This window comes from Chrysemys picta, chromosome 6 (assembly GCF_011386835.1).
Source record: "Chrysemys picta bellii isolate R12L10 chromosome 6, ASM1138683v2, whole genome shotgun sequence".
Taxonomy (NCBI): Eukaryota; Metazoa; Chordata; order Testudines; family Emydidae; genus Chrysemys; species Chrysemys picta.
The window spans coordinates 35,611,749-35,632,103 of NC_088796.1; the positions used below are offsets into that span (position 1 = coordinate 35,611,749).

Sequence of the window (20,355 nt, forward strand, 5' to 3'; positions counted from 1 at the left end):
TCCCTGGAGCCACATGGAAGCTCCTCTATTGCAGCTCTGTGGGGTTTGTTCTCCATTGTAGGGTATTTGGAACCAGAGCAGGGAGGAATGGAGCCAGGGATCAGCTGCTTGCCATAGCAATGCTCCCTTGCAAAACTTAGTGGGAATTCATATCTCATCCAGTCTGATTCTATACTCTCTCCAAGGCTGTCACTTTTGGTTGTCTTTGAGCCTGGTAGTTTCCAATAACTAGGCTCCGCTGGCTTGCGATGATGGCAGACCCAGATCACTACTGCCAACTCCAAATGTTCACAACTCAAGTCAAGCACACTCCCCATCCCTCCCTCCCATGAGATTGGTTTAAAATAATCAGATTTTTAACAAAATAACACTTTGAGGACTCTATGTTTGCCCACTGGTTATATATTATAAAAACAAAACCCTGTACTGCTAGCCGCAGTCTGTTTTCTCTTTAACTCACTCATCGCTAATAGGGCTATCACCGCAGAGATGCATTGTAACTAAATTCCACTATCGTGGAGAACTAAAGATTGCTCTCAAATGTCACAGAGTGCCTCAATCACAGAGTGAAAACGATCTGTGTTCTCCACAGTCAGCGCAATACACAGCACAGCCTGGTACCCGGGCTGCTCCTGCTCGGGAGTCTCCAGGTGTTATAACACCAGAGACAGTGGGGTCACGAGGGATACTATTAATTAGGATTAATCAACTCTCCTTGTTGCGCCCCACTGGGGTGAGCCGCGGTCGGGGACTCCGCATTCCCAGATCAGAGGCAAGCGGCGAGCGCTGGGGATTCCCCCTCAGCTGTTCTCAGAACGTTCGGGATTGTTCCGGGTGACGTCACAGCACGGGGGGCTCCCCGCTGGCTCAGGTGGCGCGGTGGGGGAGGGGCGGAGCAGACGGCGGGGGTTCCTTGAAACTCCTCCACGGCGTGGGCTGGCGCCTCTTGAAACTCCTCCCCTTTTTCCTTGCGGGTGGCTGGCCTGCTGGGGCCCGTCCCGCGGCGTCGGCTAGGCGCGCTGACTCTCGCGAGGTTTGGGCGCAGAGCATTGCGGCTCGGATCGGCGCCATTTTGGGAGCGAGGCGAGTTGTGTGACTGTGTGTGGAGAAGCGGCAAAAGGAGCTTTCAAATCTGGGACCCTCTGCTCTCTGCCTGCCGCCGCCGGGACCAGCCAGCCGGGTACGGCCCGGGGCAGGCCCGAGGGGTTGCGGGAGGGGGACGGAGACGGGCTCTAGGCTCCGCTCGCGGCGGGGGCAGGGAGCTCCGTGGAGGGGAATCCCCGTTGTGGAGGGGGCTAGTGGCCTCCATGCGGTGGTGGGCAGGGGGTCCGGGCCCGGCGGCGCCCTGCGGGGAGGGGGAGCTGGGGGGCTGGTATGGGGGAGGGGAGCGGGGCTGAGTTGCGGGGTAACAGGCGCAGGAATGATCCCCTTGCTGCCTGGTGGGGGGGCTCGGGCTCCCGAGTGGGTCCCACGGGGGGCGGGGGCTTCCTAGCACGGGAAGCCTCTCTCCTGCCCCCTCCCCCCTTCGGGCGGCTCATTGTTGGTGGTCCCTCTCCCCACGCCTGGGCAGCCGAGGCGCATGTGGCCTCTGGGTTTGAACACAGGGCTTTGGCGGGGGGGCTGGCTGAGCCGCAAGCGCTTGGCTGAGGGGCAGCAATAGACCCCGAGTGAGGATTTTAAACATCTCCTAGACCAATCCAGCGTGCGAAGCCTCAAGGCGAACCCCTCCGGGAAATGTCTCCTTGCCACTGTGCGTGTGTGTCTGTGGGGTGGGGGTGGCAGTAAATACGCTTCCACCGTTGCCTTAAAAACAAACGCATTCAGTTCAAAGCTATCACGTTGGCGTGTGAGCTAATCCCGACTGCAGCCTGTGCGTTCGTTACTCCTGTTTATTTCTCTTCCCTAGTGGGAGTGCTGGAGGGATTTCCCAGGTAGCTCTCTAATTCTGGAGGGGTTTTTTTTTTTTTTCGTTTGGCATTTTTAACCTAGGCTCAGCAGCTTCCTCTTTTGGTGTAACACATTCATTTTTATGAAAATGAGAAAACTGTATGGCTTCCTGGTTGGTTTCTCTTAGAAGGGGGAGCAAACGTCTGTTTGTATAAGGACAAGAAGAAAGTTCAGCGTGCACAGCATATTTATTGATATTGTGCTCTGTTCACTAGGAAATGTCTGCTTCTTCCTTGTTCCTCTTCTCTCTGTCATGTGAATGAAGGTTGAATTGCCACTTATGAACACTGCTTTTTTTTAAAAGATGTGAGATTAGTTTTATAGGCAAATACAGTATGTAATTGAACTTTCAGAAAGGAAAACTGATTGTTTTTTTTGTTTTCCCCCTCCTGTAGGCAGTTTGGATTATAAAGGCTATCCTGGATATTTAGAGCCTTTCCCTTCAGTTTGTTGTGGAGGGGGAGGAAGGTGGACATTGACCTGCAGCCTTTGCTTCAGTTGAAGAGGGGAAAAAATAACTGGACATCGACCTGGAATTATGATTTATTCAGTCAAGCCCTACTCAAAAGGCTTCTGAAACCATCAGAAGACGTCTAAGAAGTAAATTGAAAGCTTGTGAAGTCTTGAATTTCTCTACTCAAAAGTACGAGACATCTCATCCGTGGACACTTGTCCATATGGAATGGATAATTGGTTAAATTTCTCAGCATACTTCTGCTGTCAAAATTAAAGCTTTTTTTCTTGGAATTAAAACTTTTCAGGCACTGGCTAAGATACGTTTGAGTCATATGCATAACTGATTTTGTCAACTGGTTTTAGATTGCATTAAATGTAATCCTTGGTTCTGTTTAAACACGGCTGAAGAATTTCATGGCAGATATTTTTACCTTTATTTTATTTTTTAAATATTCTGACACAGCCTTTTTTATTTTGCAATGAAACCTATTTTCTAAATGAAGAGACTAATAGAACTTTGTTTTTCCTTTTTTCTTTTATATTTTATTTGAGTTTTTTGGTATAATGTTGCCAACAATCAATATGGCGGTATCCAGATAGCCATTGTTTGCAGATGCCTCTATGAGCTGAAGCTTAGAAATGTTCTTCAGTTCAGATGTGAAATTTGGCTTTTCAGTTTTACTCTTGGTGTCATAAAAGGTATATTTATTTCATCAGGAGCTCATGCTCGTTATAGTGGGATGTACATGGAATAGTAAAGAGGAGAGGCTGCAAAAAGATAGAACAAGCTTCTTAAATCAGACTTGGGAAATTTTGGAAATAGATTTGTGAAGGCTGTAAACGAGAAGGATGGGTAGCTGATTTCTAAGAGGTGAACTCGGTCAAATAGCTACTGATGTAGTATCTTCAAGGACTCGGGCTATTATTTCAAGGAAAACAAACTGGAAAATACAAATTACACTGAACTAACACCTTGTACAGTCGTCTTGGATTTTGTAAGTATCGTACTGTGCATGAATCAATATACATTTGAATAAACTATCCCCTCAGTAGAGGCATAAATAATGTCCCGCACGCAGTAATTGTTAAGCTGTTTTTGAAAGCCTTCAAATGAGTTCACAGTCCAATTTTCACTTGTAGTGTTTAGTAACTAGCAAGGTCTCTGTAAATATTGGAAGCTGTTGCAAGAAGAAATAGCATTTACTGGAGAAAAACATGTGATTTTTGAGGATTTCCTTTAAACTGTATGCTGTTGCATGAATTTTTAGGTATTCTGTGTCTTTTTGTTTACATTGTATCCTGAACATCAAGAAGTTAATACCTTTGACTAAGTTGATTCAGCAGCATACAAATGGAAAAAATGAAATTCTCAATACACACACTACAGCATAGAAACTTTTCATAAGGTTGCTTGAAGTGAAAGAAGCTTATGAACTTGCACAATTTTGCGCTATGTAGCTAAATTGATTTCCTGCAGTGTATGTTAAGAATTAAGAGTGGAGACAGTAGTTCCTGTCCATGCTCAGGTTTTGATAAAACATCTGTTGCAGGCTGACTTTTTAAAGTTGTATTCAGAGAAATGTGATGGGTTTTAACCCTCTGTCTAGTTCCTGAAAGCTCCCTTGATTTTTCTGATTTATTAGATACCAACAGGCTGCTTAATTCACCCCTTCACATTTTTATTGTTCAATTTCACATCTTTACTGTTAAATTTATTGCTGTTCCTCTTTTTCACCAGAAACATGGGATAGCTTTATTATAAGAAACAGTTTTCCTATTAATTGTAAATACATTTACTGCAATATTTTGAATTAATTTCTCTGCAGGTTTGCTTTCAACAGATCCACTACTGCCTCAAGAAAAAATTAAGATGGACAAAACAACCTAGTTGAAAAGTCAGTGGTAACTTTATTCAGCTTTAATCTTGTATTTCATACATAAAGATCATGTTCACCTAGGTTTAAATAATTAAAGCACTATTTGTAGTCTGTCACCTTTACTGAAGTGGACATATTTTCATAATTTTCTCTTTAAGCTCTTCAAAACTTGTGTTCACTAATACCAATTTTTAGTATCCTCAAGGGCTCTAAAATGGGATCTGGGGCAGTGTCTTGAAGGGAAGCCTTGTGTACAAGCAATTTTAAATGAATGTGAAGCTGTGCCTAGATGACTGTATTGGAATTGCTTTTCTATATGCTGATATTTTGACCAGGAATGAAAGATGTTTTAAATAGGCCTATTTCATAGGGCCTGTGTTCAGGTGCCTGTGTGATCAGAATTACCCTTTTCCATCTGCCTCCTAAGTGCTGGGGGAGCTTTATACTGAATAGAGTGAGGAGTTTTATTGTGAAGTGCCGTCTTATTTGGCTTCTGCTGAATCAAAATCTATTGTGTTCACCATCATTAAAGGGTTACCATGATCTAGTCATGGTTCTGGGATAGTTTCAGGTGTTCTACCTACTCTCAAATCCCATGGCCAAGTTATGTGTGTTTTAGCACTAATTCCCCTATTTTTTTTCTTTTCCTTAAGTGTTTCTTTCCTCCTTTGCTTAACCCATGCAATCATGAGAAAATGATTAAAGGTCTGATCCTGTAATAAGCTCTGCATGGGCGGATCTCTATGCCTGTGAGGAACCCCATTGAAGTTAGTTGGGCTCTACACTGACTCATGACTCTTATAGTGGAGTTCATTGAATGACTGGGGGTTAATTGATTATACAGGATAATTTGTGAGATGGGCTATACACAAAGTACTGTAAATTTATAAAGTAAGCAAACTAAAAAATGGAGAAATTCCTTTCTTAAATCTTTCAGTTGTAATAATGCATTACTATATTGCTTCAAGTAGGTTAAAAAAAAATTAATCCATAAGTGATGTTGGTGTTTCCTTAAATTACCTATCGATAGGTTCCATACTACTGCCCATCAATGTAGTATCTAAGTGTCTTCCATTTAACACTCATAGTAATAGGAAAGTCCCTAATGCTTTTCTAGCTGCTGATTTCCAGTGTTACTACAACTTGTTCTTGATCAGGTTTTCTCATTGAAATCAAGCCCTTTTCCACCCTGGGACACTCAGTCTATGAAGTGATTTCTCTTTGGATGGTTCTACCCTAGTTCTGTCTGGTATATAGATAGGTGCCCTTCAGTCTTGGTAAATTGACTCCATTCTTTACACTTTCCTAGTTGCTGGCAGCAGGAGAGCTTTTCTTTTAACTATTGTCCCCTAACTTAGGATCCCAGGATGACCTCACTTGAGAGCTAAGTATCCTGCTTTGCATGCATATGTATTGGACATAGTATGAAGCTCTCCTGTACGTGTTACTGTATCTCTTGATGGGATATTGCACCTTGACCAAAATTCATACAGGTACGTAGGGCCTACTAAGGTTAAAAACTGCCACCATGCTGGCTGACTACAGTACCTCTTCTATATAGATATTTTAAAAATTTTGATAGCACTTACTAGGCTGCAGCACTTTGCAGATAGGTATGAAGATGAGGTCCCTGCTCTGAAGAATTTATACTGTAACACTTGGTTTAAACACATTCATTGTACTGGTATAACTGTCAGGGCTGTAAGATTTTTATCAATATAGCTATCCTGGTACAACCCCTAGGGCAGTGGTTCTCATCCTTTTCCCCCCCCCACAGACCACTTGAAAATTGCTGAGCATCTTGGCAGACCACTTAATGAGTTTTCCAAATGTTGTTTGTACGTTAGCTAACTATTGTAAAGTGCTTTGGATAAAAGCGCTATATAAAAAAACAAACAATAATAATTAACATTTTTCCCCCTCAACAAATAAAAGCACACAACTCATATTTTAGTATCACTAGTCTTCACCTTTATAATGAGATGGATGTGCCCTTTCTCCCCTGTCTTTCCCGGTCCCCCTCTCTCCCCAACCGCAGCAGTCCCGGGGCTGGAGCTGGGAGGAGGGGGGTCTCTCCCCGCCATAGAGATGAGGCTGAGAAGGAGGCCCGTCTCTCCCTGGTAGCTACAGTCCTGGAGCTGGGGAAAGTCACCTCTTTTCTCTGGCCGCTGCAACCCTGCATATCCCAAATTCCCCCACCCCTTCTTTTCACCTGCTGCCCCCTACCCCATAATCCCCCCTAAGGCCACCACCTCACCTTGCGTGTGCGTCTTCTCCAGGGTCCAGGCACCTAATTAGTAGAGCCACGCCTGTGTGGCTCTGCTAATTAGGTAGGTGGCCCTTCATTCTCTTGTGTGCAGCCGCCCAGGCGCGCACCTTAGAGGGAACTATCCACGGACCACCTGAATGGAACTCATGGACCACTGATGGTCCACGGACCACAGTTTGAGAACCTCTGCCCTAGGGAATGGAGTCATGTTGCTATAAAGGAGTCTTATATTGGTACAGCTTATTTCCTTGCAGTACTCAAATAAGCTACCCTGTTTCCCCGAAAATAAGACATCCTCCGAAAATAAGGCCTACTTACAGTTTTGCCTCTCGTTGTAATATAAGGCATCCCCCCGATAATAAGATCTCCCCGATAATAAGGCATCCACCGATAATAAGGCATTTTTCATTTCTGAAAAATAAGACATCCCCTGAAAATAAGACCTAGCGCATCTTTGGGAGCAAAAATTAATATAAGACACTGTCTTATTTTCGGGGAAACAGGGTATACATATATAAGCTTTTATCGTTGGACATGGCCTAAAGAGGCAACATGCAAACAGATTAATGGGATGCAGTGAATGTGATGATATGGGGAGGTTGAGCAGATGTCCTGCTTTTCAATTTGTTTGGATTTTTATCTACTTCAAGATTTTGCACTACTATCTGTCACCGTAATGAGTTTCTTCCATGTAAAATAAATATGAATAGAACAGATTGGCAATAGATAAATCCCTCATGGACTTCTGGAGTTTCCTATTCTTGTTTTGTGTTTAATTTTTAGTAATCTGAGTTAATGTTCTGTGGGGAGGATTAGTTGCGATAGGCCTCTTTGTATTGAGCACTAGGGTTATAAAATGATGCAACAGTATTATACTGTAACAAAATACTGTAGTTTATAGTAATGCTTTGCCGTTAGTCTGTCTTGACAGTGATTGTGACATCAGTCATTGACTATCCTACAGTGAGGTGCCTGAATTGGTATGGTGCTACAGGCCCTTCGTTTCTTTTTCATAATGCACATGGACAGCTCCACAGTTGGCTGCCTTCCCATACCGAGGAGGTTATATGCAGGCTGACTGCTGCATTCATGGCAGTTCTCTACTGCCTTCAGTATCCAATATATACTCAACTCCTTTTTCAATCACTTTATTGTCTCTGTACATAAAAATATAATAGCTCCTATTTGTTTAACACAGCTTAGGTGAACCTTGGAAACTAGACAGTCAGCAGCTAAAGCATTTATTGCAATAAGTGCTTTGACCCTCCTGCATAGGGAAGTAGATCAGGATTTAATTAGCTTGCATCTGCAAGGTGCTGCAGGTACAAAACTGACTAGTTTCTCTCAATTTCTCTTTTTTGAGTCCTTTTGTATGTGTAAAATGCTGCAGCAAAATAAAAGGATTAAACAGCAAAAAGCAAGAAAACGGGGGAGAATACAAAAGGGGAGAAATGAGGAAAGATGTGTGGCTGGATGGATGGAATTCCATAGGATACAGAAAAGGTTGTGAAATATGGTAGTAATAGTCTTAACACTAGTGCCCACAAACTTTGTAGCAGTGACAGATTCTTAAACCCTTATATAGGGTTCAAAAAAGAACTAGATAAGTTCATGGAAGATCGGTCCATCAATGGCTATTAGCCAGGATGGGCAGGGATGATGTCCCTAGCCTCTGTTTGCCAGAAGCTGTGAATGAGCGACAGGGAAAGGATCACTTGATGATTACCTGTTCTGTTCATTCCCTCTAGGGCACCTGGCATTGGCCACTGTCGAAGACAGGATACTGGACTACATGGACCTTTGGTCTGACCAGTATGGCCGTTTATATGTAGGGATTCAGGACTCTTCTGTTGAGTCATCCTGATGTCAGGTTCTTAAGGTCTGTGTAGAAATGCAGAAGTATTTTTGCTAAATGACCCTGAAGTTTGGTCAGGTAGGTCCAGTTAGCTACAATGTAAGGCATTGTCTGTACTAGAGAAATGCATTGGTTTAACTAAATAGATTTTAAAAACAGTTGGCTTAGTTCAGCTGGTGCACTTCTTTGGTATGTACATGGTTTGAATATGAGATGGGGGTGAAAGTGCTTCTCTCAAGTAAATGGTATAAGGGACAGGAATGGAGAGGTCCTTCCGCGCCCCCCCCAACCTCCTGGGAGCAGCCAGTGTTAATAGCGCTTAGACTGATGTTATAGTTTTATGTATACGCTTGCCAAATCCCAGGAAGTGAGTAAGTTTAGAATATGTACAGTGTCTGTGTGCACTCTCTACTTGGAGCAGAGGGGGAACTCCACCTGCATATACGTTTCCATTGTTGGTTACGAGACACACCAAAGTTTACATGTCTGTTATCAAAGTGTACTTAAGGAGCCCAACCATATTACTATTTAAAAAAAACCCACGCACATCAGAAAGTGTCTGACAAATAACTTAAAAAAATGTGGAGGAAGAACTGTTAACTACTTGTTCTTTCCCAATAAACTCCTATATTTTACTCTTGCTGTTGGTCCTCAGGTGACATTTGTCCTCCTGGCTTTCTAAAGGTGACTTGAAAAGGGAGGGAGAGAAAATAAGTTTATTTATAGAGAAGAACTGAGAGGTACTTCTCTTCTCTTCCTCCCCCCCCCCCCCGCCCCCCCCCCCCAAAAAAACCCACCAAAATTCTATGGTGTGGTGTTTTTTAATAAAACACATTGGAAAATCAGGTCTTGTCAATATGGAAGACTTCATGACAACTGGTGAGAATAGTGAAATTGACATCACAATTGGAGATGAACTAAATGCTGTGCAGTTGAGAGGGGATGGGATGGGATTTTTTGTCCATGTTAAAAGCTTTAAAGTTTTTGACATCAGTTGAAGTCTGTAGCAGTGCAGACTCACCCCTGCGGCGCCTCCTGCTGGTTGTCCTCAGGAATTAGCTCTCCCAGCCTTGGAGCGCCCTCTGCAGGCTGGTGATCCGCCTTGCCACTGACCCAGTGTCCCTCCCAGGCCCTTTCTCTGGTGCTGCCCACTGGCAGTGCCCCCACAGTTCTGGGTCTCCCCCTCCCAGGGAAACCCCCACCCACTATCCCCACTTTGCCTCAGTCTTGGCTACTGCCCAGTCTCCATCTAGCCCCTGTTCACTGGGGCAGACTGCAGTATAAGCCACTCATCATTGGCAAAAGGGTTTGGGCCTGCTGCCTCTGCCTACCCGTGGGCTGCCCCTTTGCAACCCCAGTACCCAGTTGACCTTACCCTAGGCCTGGAGCCTAGGGGGTTTCCTGGCCGGAGCTCCCCAGCTCCTCTTGCCTTCCCCCAGCCCTGCTCCATCTTAGGTACCAGGTACGCTCCCTAGCAGCCAGGCCCTTCTCTCTCTAAAGGCAGAGAGAGTGTTTGCTTCATCTCCAGGCTCAAGCCTTTATCGGGCCAGCTGGGACCTGATTGGGGCCTCAAGCCTTTATAGGGCCAGCTGAACCTGCTTCCCACTCAGCCCAGCTTAAGGCTCCCAGCTCCAGCCCTCTCCAATGGCTAGCTTTTAACCCGTTTCAGGCCAGGAGCCGGTAACCACCCAGCTACAAAGTCATTGGAAGAGAGAAATTTGTTTAAAGATTCCACTCCTTTTTCCTTCAGTTAAGATGTGAAATCTCACAGTAAACACTAAAGAATTCTTCCAGCAAAACTAAGGAAAATCAAACTTGAATGCGTAATATTCTGTGGCAACACTCCCACCCCCCTATACTTTCAGATGTCCTTTCTACGTTAAAAGAAAACAAAAAGGCACAAACCCAACTCAAAACCAACCCTTTTCTGGTCATCTTTACATTAGAGGAAGATGTACACTATCCCTATGAGATAGGAATTGGTATAAGCAACTCTGTGGGGCATAGCCATCTTCAAAAATAAACAAACAAAAACTACTAGGGAAATCAGGTTGATTTGGAACTTAGTTTTGGTAAATCCCTGTTTTTACAGACTCTTAAGATCAATAGAAATGACTGAATTAAATTTTTTTAGCAAAAACAATATTTTGGAGACTTACATACTCCCTGCTGTATTTTACAAATTGAAACTAACTAGTCTGTTTTAATTGATGAAACTAAATAAATGGCAAAGAGTAAACAACATAACTTAAAATGACTTCAGTTGAAATAATACAAGGTGAAGACAAAAGGACATTTTTTTCTTAGAAATGTTTAACTGTAAAAAAGAATTTGCCTTATTGTGGAGGCACTCTGCTAATGACTAGAAGTGACTGGAGGATGAAAATTCCATTTTGCAAAAACTTTCATTCCACGTTTGAGTGAAAACCAAACACTTCAAATGTTATCACAACTGGAATTGTCAAAAGCCTGTTTTTCTGATCAAAACCTGAGCTTTTTGATTTGGGAAATAGGGCATGTATCTATAGCCTGGTGAGGGCACTGGCCTGAGATGTGGGAGAGCCAGATTCAAGTCTCCACTCTACTTGATTCAGAGCAAAGTCTTTCATCGCATCAAATTAAAGCGGGGACCTGAACCTGAGTCTCTTGCATCCCAAGCCAATACTGCTACTCTATAGAGGGTGAGGAAAGTCCGTCTCTTTCAACCTTACTGATGTAAACTTTGAACCAAATGTGTCTTTTCAAAGCTGAATCATTTTGAGGGAACAGCATATTTCTGTGAAATTTTATTTCAGCAAAAATGTTTCACACAGCTCTAGTAGCTATTCCATAGTTAGGTTTGCTTTCTAACGTGGGCCTAATATGACATGACATCCCTGCTTGTCTCTAAAAGTAGGTAGCCTTTTGGTGTGAAACATCACATTTTTAAACCCTTTGAAATTTTTATGCAGTTTGGTTTCTTTTCATAACTTAATAGGAAGGGTTTGAAATATGTCTGTCTGAAAATTTTCCTGGCAGTCCATTTATTCAGTTGATAAAAGATCGTGTATCTACACAAAATTAGAGGAGAGGTATATTCTAGAACAGGGATCTCAAACTCCAATCACCACGAGGGCCACATGAGGACTAGTACATTAGCCCGAGGGCGGCATCACTGACACCTTTTCATATAAAGGTACAAAAGCCCCCTACCCCCACTCCACCCCTTCCATGAGGCCCTGCCCCGCCCCCATTGCAACCCCTTCCCCAGAGTCTCCACCCCAATTCCGCCCCCTCCCTGCCTCTATTCCAACCCCTTCCCCAAATCCCCGCCCCTGCCACGCCTCTTCTCCGTCTCCTCCCCTGAGTGCGTGGCTCCTCCCTCCTGGAAAGTGCTAAGCGCTGCCGAACAGCTGTTTGCTGGTGGAAAGCGCCTGGAGGTAGGCAGAGGAGCAGGAACGCGGCGTGTTGGGGAGGAGGAGGAGAGGAGGGAGTGAGAGGAGCTTGGCAGCCACAGGAAATAACTATGGGGGGGGAGGGCGGGAGCTTGGCGGGTCACAGCAAATAACTGCAGCCACGTGTTTGAGACCCCTGTTCTAGAAGATAGAACTGGTGCAACATGTAAATCTTTTTTTTTAATGGATTTTTGGTCCCTTTTGGCAGTTATTTGTAATAAGAAAATATTTATGTACAGTTAATGAGAAACTTCTGCAAAAATTTTACTGGGTGCCCTATGGTTGTATAACAGGAGGTTTTTAAGTGCAGCTGTTGACATGTAGGCCTAGTCTACACTTAAATGTTAGGTTGGTATAGCTATGATGCTCAGGGGTGTGAAAAATTCACACCACTGAGTAGTGTAGCCGTGCTGATGATTAACCCCAGGGGTATACGTAGCTAGGTTGATGGAAGAATGCTTCTGTCACCTAGCTGCCACCGCTCGGAGTTGGAGTTCCTACAGCTATGTGAAAATCCCTTCTGTCGCTGTAGGAAGTGTCTACACTATGGCACTGTAATGCTGGTAGTGTAGACATGGCAATAATGGTTAATGTATAGCAGCTGTTGGTGCAGAAAGTCTTCATTGGGAGTTGCATTTACATCCACCATTTAACCCCATCTTCATGCATTACCAAATCCTCACTTAAACATTCAAAAAACCAAAATGCAAGGAATTTAATATACAAAAATCTTTGTGAAACAGGTAGGGATGTCCTGTACCATGTGTCTGACTCAAATCTACAAAGGCAAAAAAATGAAAAGTTAAGTTGCTGAACAGTACATAACCTCTTTTCTTTTACCCTCAGGCACATACCTTAGCATTACCACTACTACTGCATGCCACAGACCATGCAGTGCAAGCTTAGCTCTGCTCCCCAAAGGTCTCCAACCTTCCTTCTCTCCCCTTTCCAAAACTATTTCATCCCTGCACAACTGACACAAGCATTCACAACTGATAGTGTGAGGTGATGGTAGATCGGTAAAGGGTTTTGTAGTGGAGGGTAGTCTGAGGTGCAGAATTAAGGTTTGGGTGCATGGCTGTGGTGTACCGATATAATGCGACCCGATATAACGCGAATTCGGATATAACGCGGTAAAGCAGTGCTTTGAGGGGGGCGGGGCTGTGCACTCTGGCAGATCAAAGCAAGTTTGATATAACGTGGCTTCACCTATAATGCGGTAAGATTTTTTGGCTCCTGAGGACAGCGTTATACAGGGGTAGAGGTGTAGTAAGATGTGAGTCTGTGGGTAAATGAGAAGAGGATATATACTGTTAAACTACCTAACTTTTAATTTCCTTGCTTTTGTTAGGTATGTTGTGTGTGTGGAACCCTAACTGCTTCACAATAAAGATTTTTTTGTGTGTGTGCACATCCCCCTTTTTAGTTTCTGCTTCTTACTAAAGCCTTCATTCTGTACATCAGTACTTATATCTACTATTAACCATTCTGCAGAGAGCATCCAGAGATTTGAACTCCCTTCTCCTGCTTTAAAGTGTAGCTTCAGAGGGGATTGTCAACTTTGAAATTTATTCAATTAAAACAAAAAAAAGCTAAGTAGTCTTAAATATTACATCTGTCGATGGCCACCCCTATTGATTTTTGTGGTATTACAATCATATTTCTCTATTCTAACTTTTTCTCTCTTCTGCTGTGAGTCCCCCAAGACAGTGAAATGTATGCCTAGTCTACACTAAAGTTTAGGCTGACATAGCTATGTTGCTCAGGGGTGTGGAAAAACTCTCACCCCTGAGTGAAATAGTTACGCCAACCTGACCCCCAGTGTAGACAGTGGTAGGTGGACAGAAGAATTCTCCCATTGACCTAGCTGCTGCCTCTTGGGGTGGTGGATTACCTCTGCCAATGGGAAAGCTCCTCTCGTTGGCCTAGGTTGTATCTACACTGAAGTGCTACAGCTGTAGCTGCTGCAGCATTTCAAGTGTAGCCAAGCCCTTAGTTTCACTTGTAAATTCAATTAATCAAGTTATATGTGAAGTACTGAACTATATTTCCAGTCTTTTGCTTATGGTGAGCTTGAGGTTTCACTTGTTATAATAAATTTTAAAAAAAAAAGACACAAGCAATTGTTTTAAAGCTTGTTTCCATTTAAAATTGAATTGCCCAAAATTGCCCAAACTTATAAAGTATGTGTCCCCCAAGTAGGAAGAGGCGTAAAGTTAGTCTCTAAGCTTTTAGAAACCATCTATTTGGTGGTCCTGTTGCTATCATTCTGGCTATCCACTCCCTTTCACTATGTACTATAACACATTTAGAGTGTTAACCTAAAAGCTTTGCATTTTTTAAAAAGTTGATCTGTGTGTAGTCTTTATACAACTACATGTTGCTATCTAGTGGCTTTTAAATAGCATTTGTCACTGATATTTGAGCACTTCATAATTAATGAATTTAGCCTCAATACCTTTTTGAGCTACGGAAGTATTTCTATTTTGTAGCTAAAGAAATGCAGAGGTTGACTTGCCTGAGGTCGCACACTGGAAATCTGTGCCAGAGCTGGCAAAATCTTCTGAATCCCCACCCGATGCTTTAAGTAAAGGACCATCATTCCTGTCTTCAATTAGAAACTGGTTAAGCAAGTTAAGCAAGACACGTTCTAAATTTTTGTGGGGATGGCCTCTATAATCAATCTAATGTCCTTCCTCTGATCTAAAGGCCTGACATGGTTTCCTTACCTCTTCTTTCCTTTGGAGGAAGAATTGAATTAACTGCTTGTAATATCATACTGGTATGACTTTGTGTATTAAGATGGTGTTTTTTGTGGCTAAGGAATGGAATGTGTACAGACCTTTTAATTGGAGCACAGCTTCTGTGAGGCTCTTAGTGCAGTTCACACCTCACTTCCCCTCTGGCTTTTACTATAAAGTTTTAAGAAGGACATTGTATTAGTGGGTCAGTAGAGAAATGCAACTGAACTTTAAATTGTATAACGAGTACTAGAAGTGTGTCTGTTCCTATTTGTGTTAACTTTTCCAGTGATCTCTACTTTCATTGCCTTATGTAAGCATGCTACTCAAACCTGAAATGATTCAGCCTTTAAAATTGAAACACCTGAATCCTCAGTTGCCAGAGATGAGGCCTCAAGTTAATGCAAATTAGTTGCAGGGTATATCTTGCTTTTGATATTTTGAAGGAAAGTGAGTTGGCCTTTGAAAAGAGACCCTGGCACTTGAGCTTCACAACTAGCAAGCCAACAATTTATAATATTTTAAGGGCAGAATTTTAGTCTTGAAACAGGATCAGGGAGGTGATGTTACTTCTGTATGTGCTATTGGTGAGACTGTTCCTAGAATATTGTGTCCATTTTCAATGTTAGCACTTCTTTTAAAAGGATGTTGAAATATTTGAGAGGGTTCAAGGAAATGCTACAATAACTCAAGTTTTGGAAAACAAACTTTGTTCATTGAGAGACCTGAGGAGCTCAGTATGACGACTGAGACACCTTGATCGCAGAAACTACAAAGGAATAAGAGATTTGATACTGGGGATGTCTGTAATCTAATAAGAAAATGCAAAACAAGATTGTGTCTGGAAGTTGAAACTAGGAAAAGTCAAATAAGGGGCACACTTGAACAGTGTGGTGGTAATTAATGATGTTGGCTAAATACCAATTAGTTTGGATGCAGTTTTCATCATCTCTTCATATTGTCTTCAAATCCATGTAGGATGCCTTTCTAAAAGGTATTACTCTAGTTCAGCCACAAGCTACTGTACTTAATGCAGGAGTCACTGCATGAAGTGCCATGACCGGTGTGTTGTATAGGAGATCAGATTAGATGATGATCCTTTCTGGCATTAAAATTTGAGCCTTGCTTTTTGTTACTTTACCTCACTCTAAGGTTAAGAGGTGTTTGATTTAATTTTGAAATTAAGCATTTTTACATAAATCAAACACTGTTGGAACCAGGCCTTGAGAAACCTTGGTCACCCAGAGCAAATAGCAGTCTTTATTATGAAGAGGGTGCTGAGTTGGGGTTTTCTGACAGGGGAAGGCGCGGGGCTGGAGGGGGGAGTACAAAGTACCCAACTGCTGTTGCTCCTTTAATGGAGGCAGTGAGTGAGCAGATCTGTCTCTGGAGCCAGTTCTTTTGGAGGATGGGAAGACCCTAGAAGGAACAGAGCAGCGCTGACACTATATTTGTCACCGAATGGAAGGGGAAGGCAGGAAGAAGTGTGGCCCCAGGGTAACTTCTCTCTTCCCAGAATGGGACTGGTGGGTTGGGGACTGGCAAAGAGCAGGATTATCTCTGGCCTGCTGCATCTCTAAGAGGAAGGATGCAGGTGAGGAGGAGTGCAGGAGGCAGAGGGGCCAGTGGCATGTCCAGGAGAGCAATGAGAATAGAGGTTGCAAGGCTTTCCTGCTGCTAAGAGATGGTGATGGACAGAACTGATTTTTAGGTATGGAATTGGTGAGTGAAGATGTGCTGATGGAAATGAAATATATATATAGCTTTTGGAGAGTGGTGGCAGGGGTAGTGCTCACTCAGTTTGCTAGGGTTGGTCCTAGAGTAGATTGTTAGGTCAGTCTTTTTCAGGCTATTTAAATATGTATTGACATGCTTACAGAGCCACGCAGACTGCTTAAAAGTATTTCAACCAATTGTGCGATGAATGCACATTTAATCTTTTTTCCAAGAAGGTTGAATTTATTTACATTTGTTTTCTGTGTTGTATCTTGATCTTTTAACAGCCTGAGAAAATTGCTAAGTGTCTAAAAATGAGGTGGCTTAAGTCTTAATATTCTGAATAATAGACACTTGCAGGTATTCATTATTGGTATAATCTGACATTTTCATTAAGGCTCTGTCAAAGCATCTACTATTAGTATTCAACAATGAGTGTCGTCAAAATCAGCTTTGTTCAGCAAGAGGAAACAATCTTTTTCCTGGCAGATCAGAAGTACAAATCATGCTTAGCAAGAGGAAAGGTGCATTTCTAACCAACAAAGAGTGAATCATATTTCTGGGGGTGGGGGTGTTTGTTTTTGTTGTAACTACTTTAGAAACTAGGACTCAAAATTTTTCATTTTGTTAGCTTATTCCTCTTTCTTTTGGAATGTACTGAGTATCTCCAGGCCCATTTCCATTAGAGCAAGTTGCTTATGTTTTATTGTGCTGATGAGTTTTAACTGGCAGAAGATTGATTTACTCAGTCCCCAGTTGACGTTTAATGCCAATCTTCAGTTCTGAAGCTGCTATTCTTTCTGATGTTGGAAAGATGTCCAAAGTAGTGTGGACTGTTTGTATTTACTTACATACATAATAGTTGGTATGCTTATTCAGTGCTGGAACAGACTGAATCAGAGCTGGTAGTATTGCTGTGAGAGCAGAGTTAAATTCTGTCTAATATGGTTGGAACTATATCACTGTGGATAAAGAATTTTTTCCACCACCGTGCAGCCTGCTAACTAAACTGTACTTTAAATGCCTCCAATTCATATATGTAGTTCATAGCACAGATTTTTGCAGCTGGCTGACACCAGTTTGCAATTCCTGGGTGTGCCTCCTTCAATTAGCTAGATGGACATTAGCAGAGCCAATCTGACACTTTAATGTCCTATGTTTTAGCATTTGCTTCCTATCCTCTGCAATTCCTGGTTCCTTTCTCCATCAGCAAAGATACTCGGGGGTGTTTTTTCCCTTCAGTAGTGTGGTTGGCAGGAGAGAAGCCAGGAGGGTTCCCCTTGTTTTCTGACTCTTGCCATGAGCTAGGGAAACGTGGAGTGCCATCAGAATTTCCCAGGATTTGCTAACACTCTTTGTCAAAAATAAACCTACCTAAACAGCCATATCCATATCAAAGCTGCCCCAGACACACCAACCCCCTATGTGAAGGGAGATTCAGAGGTTTTCGTGGACCACCTCCTCTTTTAACACTCCTATTGTACAATTTTTAATTTCTGTGAAATTGCAAGAGGAACTCCATAGTCCACAGCTTGAGACCATAATTCTACCCTATTGCTGTCACCTTTTAGTATAGTTGGATAGGGAGGGCATGTGAATCTAATGGATGACTTCACTGGAAACATTCAATTTGGCAGTGAAGAGGTACATTTTTCTTTAAAATAGGTGGTAGTAAAGCCTCAGACAGGAGTGGATAAACTTTATATAATGTTGTGGTAAAGTCTCGGAGGTGTTACTCCTCCATTAACTTTCAGAACATATCCTTTTGGAGTTAAAGGCTTTTCTCATACCCCCCTCTAGAGGTTTGTTTCATAAGTCCCTCTTGAACTAAATAGTGCTTGAAATGGATCGTTTTGGAGCCCGCTAATGCTTCTTGCAATGTTGGCCAAACTGACTATTTTTTTACAAACCCAGAGGGGTTTCTCTTTCGGGTTCTTCAGGGTCTGGTCGCCCAAGATGGCCATTCTTGCCATATCCTACATCCATATGAGCTGTCATGAATTGTTGTAATCATCACGAGATTCCTTAGGGAAAACTAGGGGTAGATTGGAAAAGAGACAGTAGGAAAAAAGGACATTGCAAGAGGAAAGCGACCTCTTGGAACAGCGATAAAGAGTCCTGTGGCACCTTATAGACTAACAGACATGTTGGAGCATAAGCTTTTGTGGGTGAATATCCACTTGGTCAGACGCATGTAGTGGAAATTACTTCTTGGAACAGGTATCTTCAGAACCTTAAGCCAGCAGTAAAAATAATTTACTGATCTGTTTCAAGGGCTGGTGACTCGCAGTCGAGTCTTCTAGTCAAAATTCTTCTAGTGCTTTTATGCACCGACCACGTGTTCTGGCATTGCTCTCAAGGATATCATGTCTGCAGACTCTTCCTTGGCAACAGTTTGAAACGAGCCATTACTGGGTCAGCCCCATAGACTTGACTCTCACCATCAAGTCATCAGGTCTCCATAGTCCTGAGCATAGCTGCTCAGGTTCTTCACCATTGCCTGTGACGTCACTGTGAACAGTCTTGGGGACTGGCCAGAGAAGTGGGGTCTGCCATTCCAGCAGCTTTAAGTGGCCAGTTCTTAGTGCCTGAGGCAATGAATCCCAGACAATCTTCAGACAATCCCAGAGTGGACAAAAGAGATTGTGTAGAACATCTACGCCAGAATCCTGGCATTCTCAGAGAGGTTGTAGGGTGGCTTTTCAAAGCCTTACCATATAGGATTGTGTGGTCTTGACTACAGGGTTTAATACTTATCGCAATTAGAAGGAGAGGGCAGCAGAGCCTCATTGGCCACCTCCAAAAAGGAAAGTATTACTGGCAGGTGTCCCAGAAAGGCTGAGGTCTCTATAGTGCTGCGCTGGTAATTCGATCCAATTAAGAGAGTCAGTTGAGAATAGATTCTTCCACCTTAAAAACGATCAGGACTCAATTGAGGGAATTGACAGGCCTCAAAGGAAGGTGCAGTCTCCCTACCTGCTGGGTAACCATGCCTCAGCGACTCAGGAGGAGACAATCCCCGCATGGTCCATGGACTTTGCTGCTTACAACCTCAAGAGTCTGACTCAGCTTAAGGAGAACACTTAAATGAGTCATAGTTACACTTGCTTTGTAAACAAAGCAAGCCATCCCAACTTTCTGTTCCTAAAGGCTGAATGAATGATCAGGAGCCTTCTCTAGGTTAGAGAAATCTGGCATGTTTCTCCCAAACACCAGACCTCTGAATGAGAGAACGGGATCATTCGTTACCCGAGACACACATGCTATTCCATGCTGCCTTCTCCCAAGTACAGTACATACCATGATGCTCAAGCACACACCTGCCTTCTTTCTCTCTTCACCCCCAAAATTGTACATTCTCCAGTGTCCACATTAGAGTAGGTGAAGGGAGGAACTGGGTGGTGTGCATAGAGGAGCCTGGAGGGATGTTCTGTGTTAGGACCTGGGCCTGAATCACTCAGACCTCTGGATCCTGGAGTGTAACACAGGAAAGAGAAATTTTACCTAACCCCCCCCCCCCCCCCAGTCACTCCCTTTCCCAACAAAACAAAGAAGGGACAAAAAATGAAAATGATTGAAGACATTGAAACAATAAGGAGATTGGTTAGCACTGTTTCAGAGCAAAATCAAAGGTGGCAGTGCTGGAAATAAAGTTGAATAAAAAAATTGTTAAAAAAGATTAAGGTTGCAAAGTACACTTAACTTAGGAACAGCCAAAATTAAGGTTGTCCACGCACTGTTCCCCTCTCCTCCCTTTTTTGTGCATAGGCATTAGCAGAGGCTTGCCCAACTTCCCATAGGAAGTCTGTGGCAGAATTAAGTATAGAACTCTGCTCTCATTGGCCCTCATCCAATACTTTAGACACAAGAGAACATGCTTTCTCTTACAGTCCTCTGCTTTATTCGTTGTTCATTCTGTGCACTGAATGAGGCCGGGATCCTTTTGAACAATTGGTATGTGATCATTTACTTAAGCACTGTGTCACATTGCCTGCATGCAAAATGGCTGAATTAAGGATGCGCTGGTAACCTTTATTCTGGCTTGAATGGTTGACTTGGC

At 43.0% G+C, this 20,355-nt stretch overlaps 1 protein-coding gene across 6 annotated transcripts in view; it reads left to right on the forward strand.

The window, feature by feature from the left end:
- Positions 1–873: 873 nt before the first annotated feature.
- Positions 874–20,355, forward strand: part of GPBP1 (GC-rich promoter binding protein 1) — a 61,017-nt gene continuing 41,535 nt past the window's right edge. The window contains exons 1-3 of one of the 6 annotated variants that reach the window (XM_065598993.1): positions 874–1,180; positions 2,343–2,590; positions 4,230–4,298. The gene's annotated coding sequence lies outside the window, so the exon portion shown is untranslated. Of the gene's footprint in view, positions 1,181–2,342; positions 3,399–4,229; positions 4,299–20,355 lie in introns of all 6 variants that reach the window. The other 5 variants (XM_005306606.5, XM_065598995.1, XM_042857543.2 and 2 more) reach the window with 5 other exon arrangements.